The sequence below is a fragment of the Balaenoptera acutorostrata genome, chromosome 3 (assembly GCF_949987535.1).
Source record: "Balaenoptera acutorostrata chromosome 3, mBalAcu1.1, whole genome shotgun sequence".
Lineage (NCBI taxonomy): Eukaryota > Metazoa > Chordata > Mammalia > Artiodactyla > Balaenopteridae > Balaenoptera > Balaenoptera acutorostrata.
The window spans coordinates 13,330,426-13,343,519 of NC_080066.1; positions in this window are offsets into that span (position 1 = coordinate 13,330,426).

Genomic DNA, 13,094 nt, shown 5'->3' on the forward strand with positions numbered 1-13,094 from the left:
GCTGCTATGAACATGGATGCCCGTAGGTCCTTTTAATAGATAGATTCAGGGTTTGTTTGGTTTTTTCCAGGAAGTTTTCTTGGATTATAATTTTAAATATTAGTTTAGTTCCATTGCTTTGATCTTCTGCAGGGTCTCCAACTATAACAATATTGGACCTACTTCGCCCTCCATTTCAACCACTTTTTCTATGATCCATTTCACATCTTAATTTACCTAGTTTTTTGTCTCTTGATTTTTTCCCTATGTTTTTCTTCAATATCCTTTATTAAAATTTCATTAGAATCTATTCTCCCTTGGATACCTTGTAATTGAACCTTCGTTTCTGAGAAGATTTTGTGTTTTCCTGAGTTCAGTATTCCCGCTTCATATCTTATCTTTTTCTTCTCATTGTTGTTCTTCATTTTTGTATTTCTGGTTCAAGATGTTTCATCAAATCTCCAAATGCTGTTTGAACATATTTAATCCAGTTTGAAGTATTACATTATAGTTTTCTTCAGCTTCACGGTTGTTTTTCTGGAGAGAATTTTCACTGTAAGAATACTTTGTTTTCTAATTTTACAATAGTTTTGTATGGATGTGGTCTGGGCTTTCCTCTTTGCTCGCATTTCCTCAGTAGGCTGGGAGGAGGCATTGGCATGCTTTATGTTTCTGCAGGATCTGTAATTTTCTCATTTCCTTCTGTTCCTCACTGCCACATCTCCAATAGGTACCTTCTTTCCCTGTAGAGCTGAGTCTCCCCCAGAAGAGAGGAGGAGACTTGGCGGCTTCTCCAAGAGGCCACTTCCTTTTCTACACACTTTCCAGCTGCTTTCCTGTAGCCAGTGCTATGAATTACCAAGTCCTGACTTGCATTCTGTATTTTGTATTGGACTTTTTCTTTCTGGGGGTAACTTTTCTGTCTTCTGTACCCCTCTGCTCTTTTTTTATTGAGTCTCTTAAGCTTCCTTTCCCCTGCTGTCCTCACCCATAGGTTTGCAGTGGTGAGTGGATGTGGTGAGGACAGGAGCTGTTGGAATTTGGTTAGTTTTCTACTTACAGGTCATTTGAGCGTCATGGTATTCTCTGTCTCCTCTTACTGCTGAAGAGGTGGGTCATGTGTGGTTTTATTTGCTCTCCTTATTGGATTTATAGGTATTTGGGGAGGGGAAGTGGGAAGATTCAGAATTAGGCAGCCACCATTGTCCTCCAAACCTGAAAGTTCTGAGCTTTACATGGTGTTCCCTGGGGTTGGGACCTGGGTCCTCTGCTCCCTGTATAAAACCAGTTCTAGTCAATCTCAACTACTTTCATGACTCCAGTTACCAACTGTACATCATTAACTAACTCCCACATATATATCTCCTGCCCAGACGTCTCCTTTGAGATCCAAAACTTTAGCCAATTGCCTACTCATCCTCTTCATTTGAATGTTTCAAAGGCCCTTAATTTACAGATCCTGCAAATACCAAACTAAAGTCATGCTATTATCTTCTGCAAACCCAGGCTTCCTCCGGTGTTTCCTATCTTACTCCCATCTGTTTAGGTGTATAAGCCAATACCTTAAGAGTCATTCCTCCCCAACCTCAATTCCATCACCCCTCTGACATCCAGTAATATCACATCCTCCTCATTCTCCCTCCTGAATGTCCCTCAGATTCACCCACTTCCTCCAAATCCACCCACCCTGTTTAAGCGCCAGGCTTCATTCAGTTGCTCAAGCCACAAACCTGGGAACTTCCATTACTCATTCCTTTCCCTTATTACCCCATACCATCAATTAGCAGATCCTGCTGGCTTTTCTTTCACAGTATCTCGTTCCATCAACTTCTCTGTTTCCACTGCTACCATTCTGGTCCAGGCTGCCATCATCCCTCACTGAGCACCTTCTTGCTAAAAGGTATATTCTCTTCTTCCTGAAAGGTAAATCAAAGCATATCACTCACATAAATAAAATCTTTCAGTGGCTCTCATTGTACTTAGAATAAGATCCCCTCCTCACATGGCCTGCCATACCTTAGATCATATTGCCCCTGCCTGGGTTTTTCTGTTATTTATTATTGTCTTATTCCTTCAAAAGAATAATTTATTAAAGTATAGTTGACATATAACATATTAGTTTCAGGTGTACAACATAATGATTTGATATTTGTGTACACTGTGAAATGATCACCACAACAAATCTAGTTAACATGCATCAGCTTACACAGTTACAAATTCTTTTTTTCTTGTGGTGAGAACTTTTAAGATCTACTCTCTTAGCAGCTTTCGAATGTATGATACAGTATCATTAACCTTAGTCACCAACAACTTATTCTCAGACTGGTTTAAGGTTTGATTTCTTGGAGCTTCCTCTGGATGGGGGACGTAGTCAGGTGTCTGTGCTTCAAAGGGCCCTCATAATAGACAGTGGGACCAGCACACAGCTAGTTCTCCTTACTCCTGGTGGCTGTGAGCCTAGATATATCTGCTTGCACATTAAGCAGAGAGGGTGATGCATGGCAGCTTTTAAAGCCCTTGTGTTTACAGAGAAAGTTGTGAGTTCACCTTGAGTTAAATTCTCACTTCCACATTCTCCACACCCCCGAGCAGATTTCATAAGTCTGGTAACACCTAGGTGCTGACTGGCTGGGCCTTCTCGTGGCTGAATTAAATCACACGTGTCAGGGATGGTACCAGCTGCGTATAGATTCACCTCATTATTCTTTGAGTGAATGTCAATTCAGCATTTATAACTTTCCTTGTGAAAAATAGGATGTGACGCTCCCCCCGCCTTCTTTCTCCTTTTTATTTCCTCACTTAATTCTCATGTATTTGTTATTCCCCAGCCAGAATTCTCGCAGAGGCAAAAACAATTGAAACATGTGAATCAGATGTCAACAGCAAGCCCTGATACTTGTGCAGGGAGCAGCCTTAACAGTCAGCAAAGGAAGGGACGGGGCTGCACGCACGGACTGGGTCCCAGACGCTTATAAAACCGGGTCTGAGCCTGAGAAAGCGCTGCCAAGAAACAAGATCTGTGGACGAACGGAAAAGGCCTCTAGGATTTGACAGTACAGAATTGACATCATAATCTCACCTAATACACTGTATGCACCTCCTGCTATGTGCTAAGCTTCGTGTGAGCCACTGATGATGTAAAAGTAAATGAACTAAAATCAAGGAGCTTGCGGCCCAGCATAAAAGATAACGGCAATGTCCTGCCAGCATTGGAGGACTAGGGTTCCTGAGGAGGTGGGACGGTGCCCTGGGCACCATTATGCTAAGGGTCTGGGCCCCTGTTCTCTGCTCGCTGCCTGCGGGTAGATCTTTTGTCTCCTTTGCACACTCCGAATTTCTGAGTGGAAAGCTTAAGGTTCTTCTTCCGTATCCCATCGTGAGAAGAGCACAGACTTTAAAATCACTCAGATCCGAGGTTGAATCTCGGCTCTGCTGCATGACCCCAGGCAGGCTTCTGAGCTTCCGTTTTTACATTTATAGAAAGTGGACGATCTATAGCTCACATGGTTGCTTTGTGATGAAAGGAGATAACCTCTGTTATGCACTGGTTTTAGGACCTAGCACATAGTAGGTGTGTGTGTCCCACATTGCTCAGGACTCTGGGTATTCATCAGATGTTGCTAATTTATTAATTAGAAGAAATAATCGAATCCATTTCCATATAGTCATCTAACAAGACAGATGAGTACCATACAGCAGATGCTGGATGGTTGTAAGAGATCTGTCAGCGTTCAGTCCTCATCCACAGTTTCCATTCCTTTCTATTTATGAATCAAATTATCAGAAAATGGTCCTTCCCTCTGTTCATTCTTCCTTTCAAACTTCCTTTCTTAGGTATTCTTATGATGTCTCAGAGCAAGGTCAGCCACGTCTAATATGTCAGAGCAAGGATAACGTTTGGGGGTTATGATTTGATGTGTAGGTACGACAAGGTAGGTTCCAAGGTAGTAGGAACAAATGGGTCACCAAACAGGATCAGATTGTGCCCTAGACGAAGTGATGTCTTTTCAGGCAGTTACAGAAAGCAACACTGGGACTTCCGTGGCAGTCCAGTGATTAAAACTTCAAGCTCCCAATGCAGGGGGCACAGGTTTGATCCCTGGTCAGGGAACTAAGATCCTGCATGCTGCACGGCATGAGGCCTTAAAACAAAACAAAAAAAAGAAAGCAAGGAACACAGCAACGAGAGGGCTATAACTGCATAGAACTGGGGATCTGCCTCAGGAGCCTGGGCTCTGTGGGGGAAGGAAGGGAGAACACAGGTGAGGAAGGAGGCTGGCTCTTCACCCCACACACCAACCTTCCAATGAGAATTTTCTCCCAGACAGATGATGTGACAGACTCTCACCTCCAGCGACAGAAAAACAGCTTTGCAGGACCTGGTGTACACATGGCTCTGATGGGTTTTCTGCTGGGACGAGAACTGTATCTGAAGGCGTCGTAATAACATCTTAGACATATGTTTCTTCACCTTCACTTGCCTCATCATCACCCAGCTCCTTGCTCAACATCCTCTTGAAAACTTCCTCTCTGGCTAATGAATTCCAGCCTGATTTAGGTAAAATGTGTGCAGACCCTCTGTCAGAGTATTCTTTAGAGGATCTAGGATGCAACTCAGAAAAAAAATAAGCTTTATTGTAGTAGGTATTCAGGGAAAGCATGTTGGTGTGTGTGTTCTCATCTTGAGAAGTCAGAGGCACGAGGCTGGTGAGCGAGAATAAATCTCAGCTTCTTGAATGTTGTGACTAAGTGATCCTTAGATGTTTTACTAAATTTGAAAGCGAAATAATGAAAACTTCCTAAAATGTTTTTGAAGAGCAATGAAAAAGTTTAAAAAGTATAAGAGAAAAAAATATGTCACTCTCATTAAATTGTAAGTATAGGCAAGGTCACAAAGAGAAACTCAATGACATAAATTCCCAAATCTCAGTTTTTTGCTTGTGGCTTAAATCAGCCAATTCTCACTTCCAGAGGATCCCGTTCTCAGAGCTCCCAGCAGCCCACTGAACAGAATCCCACTTAGCAAAAGTCAAACCCATCAACAAAGGTCAGCGCTGTGGTGGCCCCCTCCTACAAAATTCTCCTGTCAAAACTTTAAGCACAGATTGGATAATAGCATGTTTCATTATCTAAAAGCAAGAATAAAAATGTAAGTAAAATAAATTCCTATTTTTCAAGAATCAAAGTTATCTGAAAACAAGAGTTGGCAGATGCCTTTGCTGAACTGTGCAATGATAAATGATGCCTGGGCGCTGCACTATCCTAAAGGGCTTTATGACTCACCAAAGAGTCGCATCAATCATGGCTGGATGGGTCTGTGTGGTGTGAATGTTATTAGGGCCTTTGAACACTTTTCTGAAATTAAGTGGTTCACTTAGGGCATATTAATCAACTGAATCAGAACTCCCCATTTCCCAGTGATCCAAGGTGGTGGGGTCAGGGGTCTACAGGAAAAGCACTGATTGACCTTCTCTGGGATCACAAAAGCTTTCACTCCATCCACCCCAGCCATGCAAACAACAAATCCCTACTGACACCTGCGTTACGTCACGGGAGCTCTGTGGCGCCTGCAATTCCTCTCTCTACCCAACACCTTCGCTCACCGATCTGTCCTTTTCTCCCCTCCTCTGTTTCTAATCACCTGCTGGTCCAGTCATTTGTGACAGAAATTGTGAAAGAAAGGCATGCCCTGTTTTCCTCAAACTTCTCATAGGTGTGCAAGTTGACTGTTAAATGCTCGGGACTGAGACATTTCCTCAAATGCACACCTTCCTCTGAGAAATATCAGATGTTTTGATGAAACAAAGTATTCATTTATGTCCTGCTTCTCAAAAGTCTTGTTTTTATGGTGATTTCATGCTCAGATCCAAAGGCAGACATCACCTCATTTGACTGTCATGTGGGTCTCACACATTCACCCTCTGGTACCCGATCGTCAATCTGCGGCTAAAAGCCTCTTCCTGAGACCGGGGCTGCTTAGATGTTACAACATCTGTCAAGTGCCTTTTCAAAAATAAATTTACCAGAGAATCTCAATTTCCCTTCATAAGTCCTCAAATTAGGAAGAAAAGAATTCATTATGCACGAAATCTGAAATAACAGGATTACTTTCTAAGCAATTAAATGCTTAACCGTTTTAGCCCTATGGATGGGAAACCCAGCCAGATGTCTCTTTCACACAGAACAATATTTTAACAAGGTGAGGGCAACTTCTTTCGATGGATACACTTTAGTAGAGCTTTAACGTGGCTCTTTATTTACAAACAGTAAGTGTAACCTGTATAAATGTTCACACAGTTGCAAACCTTGTCTTTACCTTTTGTTTTAACTTTGTGTCAGGAATCTCCTCTTTCTAACAGCAGCTGATGCTCTCTTCCTTACATGATAACACTACTTTTAATTTTTTTTTTTTTTTGAAATCAGTAAAAAGTGCATCCACATTCGTCTCCGCTAGCTTTGCCAGTGACTGCAGGCATTTTGTCAGCACACGCTGGCTCTGCTGTGTCTTTAAGTCAGTCTGTCTCCCCCTGATTCTTAATCCATGTTGACTTGGAGAAACTGGTCAAATTATTTCAAAGCATTTCAAAAACGTAAAGTGTCATCACAGGGCAAGAGCGATAACGTTACAGCTAAATCCGTTGCCCCTGAAGTGAGAGGAAAGTCGGTTTGATGATGAATATGGAAAGAGCGATAACGTTACAGCTAAATCCATTGCCCCTGAAGTGAGAGGAAAGTCCGTTTGGAGATGGCTGGAGGGGGAGGGGTGCTCGGTGAGGCCTTACTGCCCCTCCAGGAAAATCACCTTCTTGCATTTTTTGTGTCTTGCCACAAAACACAAAACAATGGGACTGTTTTGCCAATGATCAATAACTCTTAACTCTGTTTCATAATCATTTTTATTGACATGCATGTCGCTAAATCTGGCCTGAATCAGGTAATGGCACGGGGGCTTAGAAGTAATCTGAAAAGGGTCCTGTAGGGGGATCCGATATGTCATGATAGTATTTAATCCATCTCTTCTGACTTTTATGTGAAACTCTTACTAAAGGCTCCTAACACTCCTGGGAAAGGTGGTTTCCCCTGATTTCCAAAGAACAAACACAGCACGGAAGGTGCAGGATGTCCCCAGCCACGCAAGAATCCTGGGGCCACGGTGAAGGTTAGAATGGACGGGTCTGATTCTGAACTTTGAAATCTTACTAGGAGAACACACTCCCTCCCTTTAGGCCAATAAGTCATATTAACCCAGGAATTGATGTTGCTATTCCAATCTAATCATAAAGGTCACTTTCAGTAATGGGAAAAGGACACATCTGCATATATCACTGGCAGTCCATTGTCCTGTGAACATTGCCACGAGCTAAGCAAAGGCTTCCTCTCGCAGTGTAATCACCGGGGACTTCAGAATTCTTATCTGTCTCGATGGTCCTGAGTATATGGCCCACGCCACAGTATAAAAATATGACTGCCAGCTCAAGGCAAGTTTGTGTTACTCTAAATGCCACGGGAAATGTCTGTGTGTATGTGTGTGTTTCATCAAAGCCATTACTTACTATAGACCATCATTTTTTCCCTATGACCCTCTCTATACATCCTGATTTTAAAAGGGGGAGGAGAAACAGGATGACTGCTGTAGGCGGAAACGTATGGGGAAAGTGCAAATGTACGTATTGATTATTGCAAACTGCAGGGTTGGACTGGGTTGGGTTTTTTAAGCAGCTTCTCCTTGTTGGCAGAAAACAACTCCTGACAGATGAGAAGATAAACATCACTGAGAAACACCGCAAACTTCTGTCTCTTTTCAGCTTTAGCTGTGATGAATTGAAGGGCCTGCATCCTTCCCCTGAGGCTGGGACCACTGGACACTGAATGTATTCATCTTCCCTTCAAGCTTCCCTCACTCAGCATCTTTCCTAACATCTATTTCCTACCAGTCTCCAGGCCAGTGCTAAACTTCAGATTTGGGAAAGGACTGGATTGGCTGCTGGCACTGGAAACTTTTCTCCATGAATGATTTTTATATGGTTTTGGCAGACACATATAATATCAGCAGAGAGAGAGATCCTGTTGGCGGGAGAAAATAAAACCTTAACATAACTGTAATGGCCTGAGTGGTGTTTTACATGTTCTGCCTGCTCAAGATTTATGCTAAAATCAACCTTGCAAAAGAGGTTTTTAAAAAAGTCTATCAAGCTGCCAAAATTGAACCAGCTCTTTCTTTCCTGTCCAGTGACAGTTGTTTTAACAACCTAAACAACCTGGTACGAACTGGTGTTTCCCAGCAGTCCAAGACCTTGCAGGCCTGGTCTAATTTCACCCGGCAATTTTTCATTTACTTTGTAAATGTCTGAGTCCTTTTACCCTCTCTCCTCACTTCTCACTCCTCTCTCCTCCTTTCACTCTAAGTCTATCCTCTTTCTGACCCAAGCGACGTAGTAGCAATTAATCAAAAGGCATTGAAATTAATGTTTTAACTTGGAGACCACATTTGGAAATGCTCTTTCTTCACCCTAAACCCCTCCCCTCAGACATCTCTGCCAGGCCCTCGTGTTGTCACGAGCACTCCCACACCACTAATTGCCGATGGTTTCTTCCTGAGTTACTAGTGGTCACTATTCCATGCACATACCCTTCCCAGAGCAGCTCAGCCGCTCCGCTGCAGGCCAGCACTGCCCAGGGGGGGAGGGACGGGGGGAAGCACAGGTCTCACCAATGCAGCTCTCTGCACCCCTGCCTTCACCATCCGAGACTTCTGTCACCCAGGAAGAAGAAACACCTCTGCATCTGCGTAACTAAGCAATATTTATATCTCCCTTAGCTGCCTAATTAATTTATCCTGCAACGTACACTTTTTCAATCTCTGCCTCTGACAGTCTCACAAGAAAGAGTATTTTCTGCCTAGGAAGTTCCCTCACGTGGTTTAAGGATTTACTTAACCTCGAATGAGGACTGGGTCTCTAATAAGAAGCCGGTCTAACAACAAACCAGGAATGTTTCCTTTCTTTCTTTCTTTCGTTTTAATGTATTCGTCATGGAGACGCCACCTGCTTCCAAGAAGGAGCTGAGCCAGTGGAACCAGGTGGGCAGGTAATGAGTTTTCATGCTAACGTGGAACCTCAGATGCCCAGTAAGTGACGAAGGGCTACAGGCTACAGAGGGAAGGTGCAAAAGAACTCAATAACCACCTTCAAGGAGGAAGGAGGTTGGCCAGCTCTTTTCCATTCTGAGTGAGGCCAGAGGAGAGAGGAAGAAGCTGAGCTAGTGACCTTGAGAGAGGGGACAGACTTGCCAGGAAACCCAGGTCTGGGTCTGAGGCTGTGCTGCCTCACTGGGAGCCTCACCAGGAGGCTGACGCGTCCCCATCACAAGGACCAGATGAGGCCCCTCCGGACACAGGGTTCTGTGCGGGGACTCTGAATCCCTGCCTGGACTAGGAAGCTTCTCTAGTTGATTTGAATTTAGTGTTTTATATTTGCTCTAACGGTTTATAAACAAAAGACAATGGTGATGACCATCAAAACAAGAGAATATGCTGCTCAGGCCGACAGCTCTGCTTCCCCCACTCACAGCTGTTTCCAGCTGTCTGAACAAGCAATAAAGCCCACACTGCCTTAAGGGGTGGGAGGTGTCATCATAGAATCTTCCACACGTGGGACTTTTGGGTGGGGATTTCCTAGTGTGAGATGTGAAGGTGGTTATTCCCTGAGAATATGGCAGGTTGGGAGAGGAAGCCTGTGTCCTATGAGGACAGATTAACAATGCAATGATGCGGAGGGTACCATTTGTTCTCTCATTGGGAAAGACCCCTGCCCCAGCCCCCCGGCCCTCACCCAGTTTCTACCGAGGCATCTGTGAGCTGCTGAGCAGAACTTTGCCCAAGTCCTCCTCTCAAGAACCGGAAGACCTAAGCAGGGGAGTGACAAGATGAGATTCGTGCTCTAGGAAGATGCTCTGACAGCAGCGGGGACTGTAATGCCCAGCTCGGGGGCTGTATGCAGGAGGCAAGAGGGGCAGTGCCCTTGATTAGGAAGGAAGTGGTCCCCGTGGCTTGTATGACATGTACACCAAAAGGCAAGACTCCTACCTTGTGGCATCTAAACAAGTCTAAGTGTTAACAGTGATTATCTCCGGATAGTAAGTCAAGAATGATGTGACTTCTTTATAACATTTTATGTTTTCCAAATTATCTATAATGAGCATGTTTCACTTTTATAATCAGAAAACTTCTCTCTCTTCTTAAAGCAAAAATATTACCAAAATTAGCATCAAATTTCAAAAGAACTTTAAGGACCAGGACTAGCCTCTTCACTCTGCACCTAGTGTAGCTCTGGAAAATCACTCCTGGGACGTCTGTGATAGCACCATTCGGCAGCACCTACCATGCTGGTGGCCACCTTGTGGACATCAGGCAACCCACACGTGGTGTTTCAGCCTGCTGGCCCTCAGCTGGTACACTGGTCCTCATATGCTGGAAGTTTGACAACTGTAGTCAATGGGGAATGGGCAGCAGGAGTAAAATCAGAGATGAAACAAAAATCAAGAAACAGAAAGCTGAATCTCTGCAAACTGAGTGCAGGGCAAACCAAAGGGACAAGCTAGGCTGGGGGGCTTACAAGAATCAGGGGTGGTGACTAAGGGGTGAGTCAACACTGGACAACTCTCCCCACCCAGGTCTAGAGAACCCAAAGGCCACTACAGAGCTAAAGGTCAAAGACAAATTAGTAATCAGGGCAAAGGTAGTTCCCAGACACAGAAAGATCTTGATTTGGGCAAGTCCTGACTCAAGTATGAAAACTTTTATACTCTTCCTATTTTTGGAAGAAGGTGAAACACTTGCTACAGTTTAGCAACCTGACATGCCAGGCAGACCCTGACATCCAACCAATCATTGGATGGATTCATTCATTCAGCTAATACTTACTGCTGTAGAATGTTTGTGTACCTCCCCCCCTAGATTCATATGTTGAAACCTAATCCCCAATGTGGTGGTATTTGGAGGTGGGGCCTTTGGGAGATGATTAGGTCATGAGGGTGGAGCCCTCATGAATGGGATTAGTGCCCTTACAGAAGAGACCCCAGAGAGATCCCTCACCCTTTCCTCCCTATTAGGTTACAGTGAGAACCTGTAAGTGGACTCTCACCAGGCACTGAATCTGCCAACACCTGGATCTTGGACTTGCCAGCCCCCAGAACTGTGAGAAATAAATTCCTGTTGTTTATAAGCCACCCAGAATATGGTATTTTGTTATAGCAGCCCGAGCTTACCAGGACACATACTGAGCACCTACCATGAGGCAGGGACTATGCCTGGTGCTGCAGTTAGAGAACAAGAAAAACAAGTTGCTGACATGCATTATGTCAGTACTTGGATGCTACCTTGGAAAAAGTAGTTCATCATTTGCAAAAAGTTGGAGCATATTTAAATTGTCTATTTAGCAACTGAGGTGCCACTTTTGTACAGTAATCTGAGTTGTACCAGGTCTTACCATTGCAAAATGATTCAGTCAATGGGATGTCCTACTGGCACCTTGGGTAAGCAACGTGGCGGGGGTGGGGGTGCTATATGAAATTTCCATTCCAGTCCCCTTTTCGGTGACTCAGCTTTCTGTAGGTACATGAACTGGAATTCCCTAAAAAGTTAGCTTGCCAAATAACACAACTTCGAGAAACCTCTCCAGATCTTGATATCATCTTCGGCGTCCCTTATTCTGGTCCACTATGATGGTTGTGTATCAGTGATGGTGGTGGTCTGAGACTGGCCACTGGTCAGAGACTGACTCTGAGGAGTTGATGAGAATCAATAGCATTATCAGCGCTTCTAGATAAATCTGGAGGTTTTAGAGAAGTGATACTTTAATCACTGAGTTTTCAGGTGTTTTTGTTAGGTTAGGGGAAATCCTCCTTTTGTGCCTTTTCAAGAGACCATGTACCCTCTCTTCCTTGGCATTAACCATAGTTGAAATTTTATATTTAGGTGTGTGGTTATACAATTAATGTCTCTCACCCTTCAGCGGTAAGTCACGAGGGTAGGCACCACAGCTGTTTTCTCTCACAATCTTATCCCTTGAATCTAATGTAGTCCCTGGAACAAAGTGAGTCCTCCACAGAGACCTGTGAAAGTGTGAAGGGTCAGGGTTGGTGGGGGGGGATGGGGGCAGAGTGAGGAGGGACAGGAAACCAGAGGAAGGCGGAGAAGCCCGTTCTGCAGCCGCAGGGCAACGCACGTTTCCCACCTGGGGAGGTTTGTTCTGTGTCACCTGAGTTAAGCTGAAACTGTCCCCCTGAACCCTCTTCCCAGCAAGGAGATTCGGCCAGGAGAAATTTGCACTGGACTTGGAAGGCAGGAGCAAAGTGGCAGCCAGGACACTCTGAAGGTCAGGGTAGGACAGCGGAGACCCTGCAGTGCCTGCCTGTGACCTGCTGGCTTACCTGGCCTGTCAGGGTGGAGCAGCCCCTGGCCGGCAGCTCCTGCGGCTCCCACTGAGCTCCTGCAGCTCCTGCCTCACTCCTCTGGGGCCTGGGCAGCTGTGCATGCAGGACCAGCTCCTCTGCAGGCCTCCTAGGACTCAAGGTTTCCATCAGCGAGAGAGAATGCAGATTCCAGAGCCCTGTGGGTTCCAGTCAGTCCTCACTCTCTCCCATCGGCCTCCAGATTTTCTTCCCAACTGCCAGCCCTGCCCACCTCATGGACTTCGGGGTCGCCGCAGGCTCGGGCGGCAGCAGCCTGCCATTGTCTAATCTCTGTAATAAGACCTTTCTTCCAAATCACTCACAGCGCTGCTGCTTCCCTGCGAGCCCCCAGACGTACCATCAGAGCAGTTTGAGTCCCTTCCTTCTGGGGGCAGTTGCTCCTATAAATTAAGTGCTTTCATTACTAATAATACAATCATCAATAGCATTAGCTACGAATTACTATGTGCCCGGCTGAGAAATCCACCCTCTGTCACGCAGCTGAGGCAAGGATTTGCGCCTAGATCTGTCGGCCTCTAATACCTATATTCTTTTTATCATGCCCTGCTTTCTTTTGTATTAGTAAGGTTTTATTTTTAAGTTGGACATTTGTCCCCCTTGAGTTTCACCCATGAGCCATAGTAAGCTGATGTTTCATTTAAGCA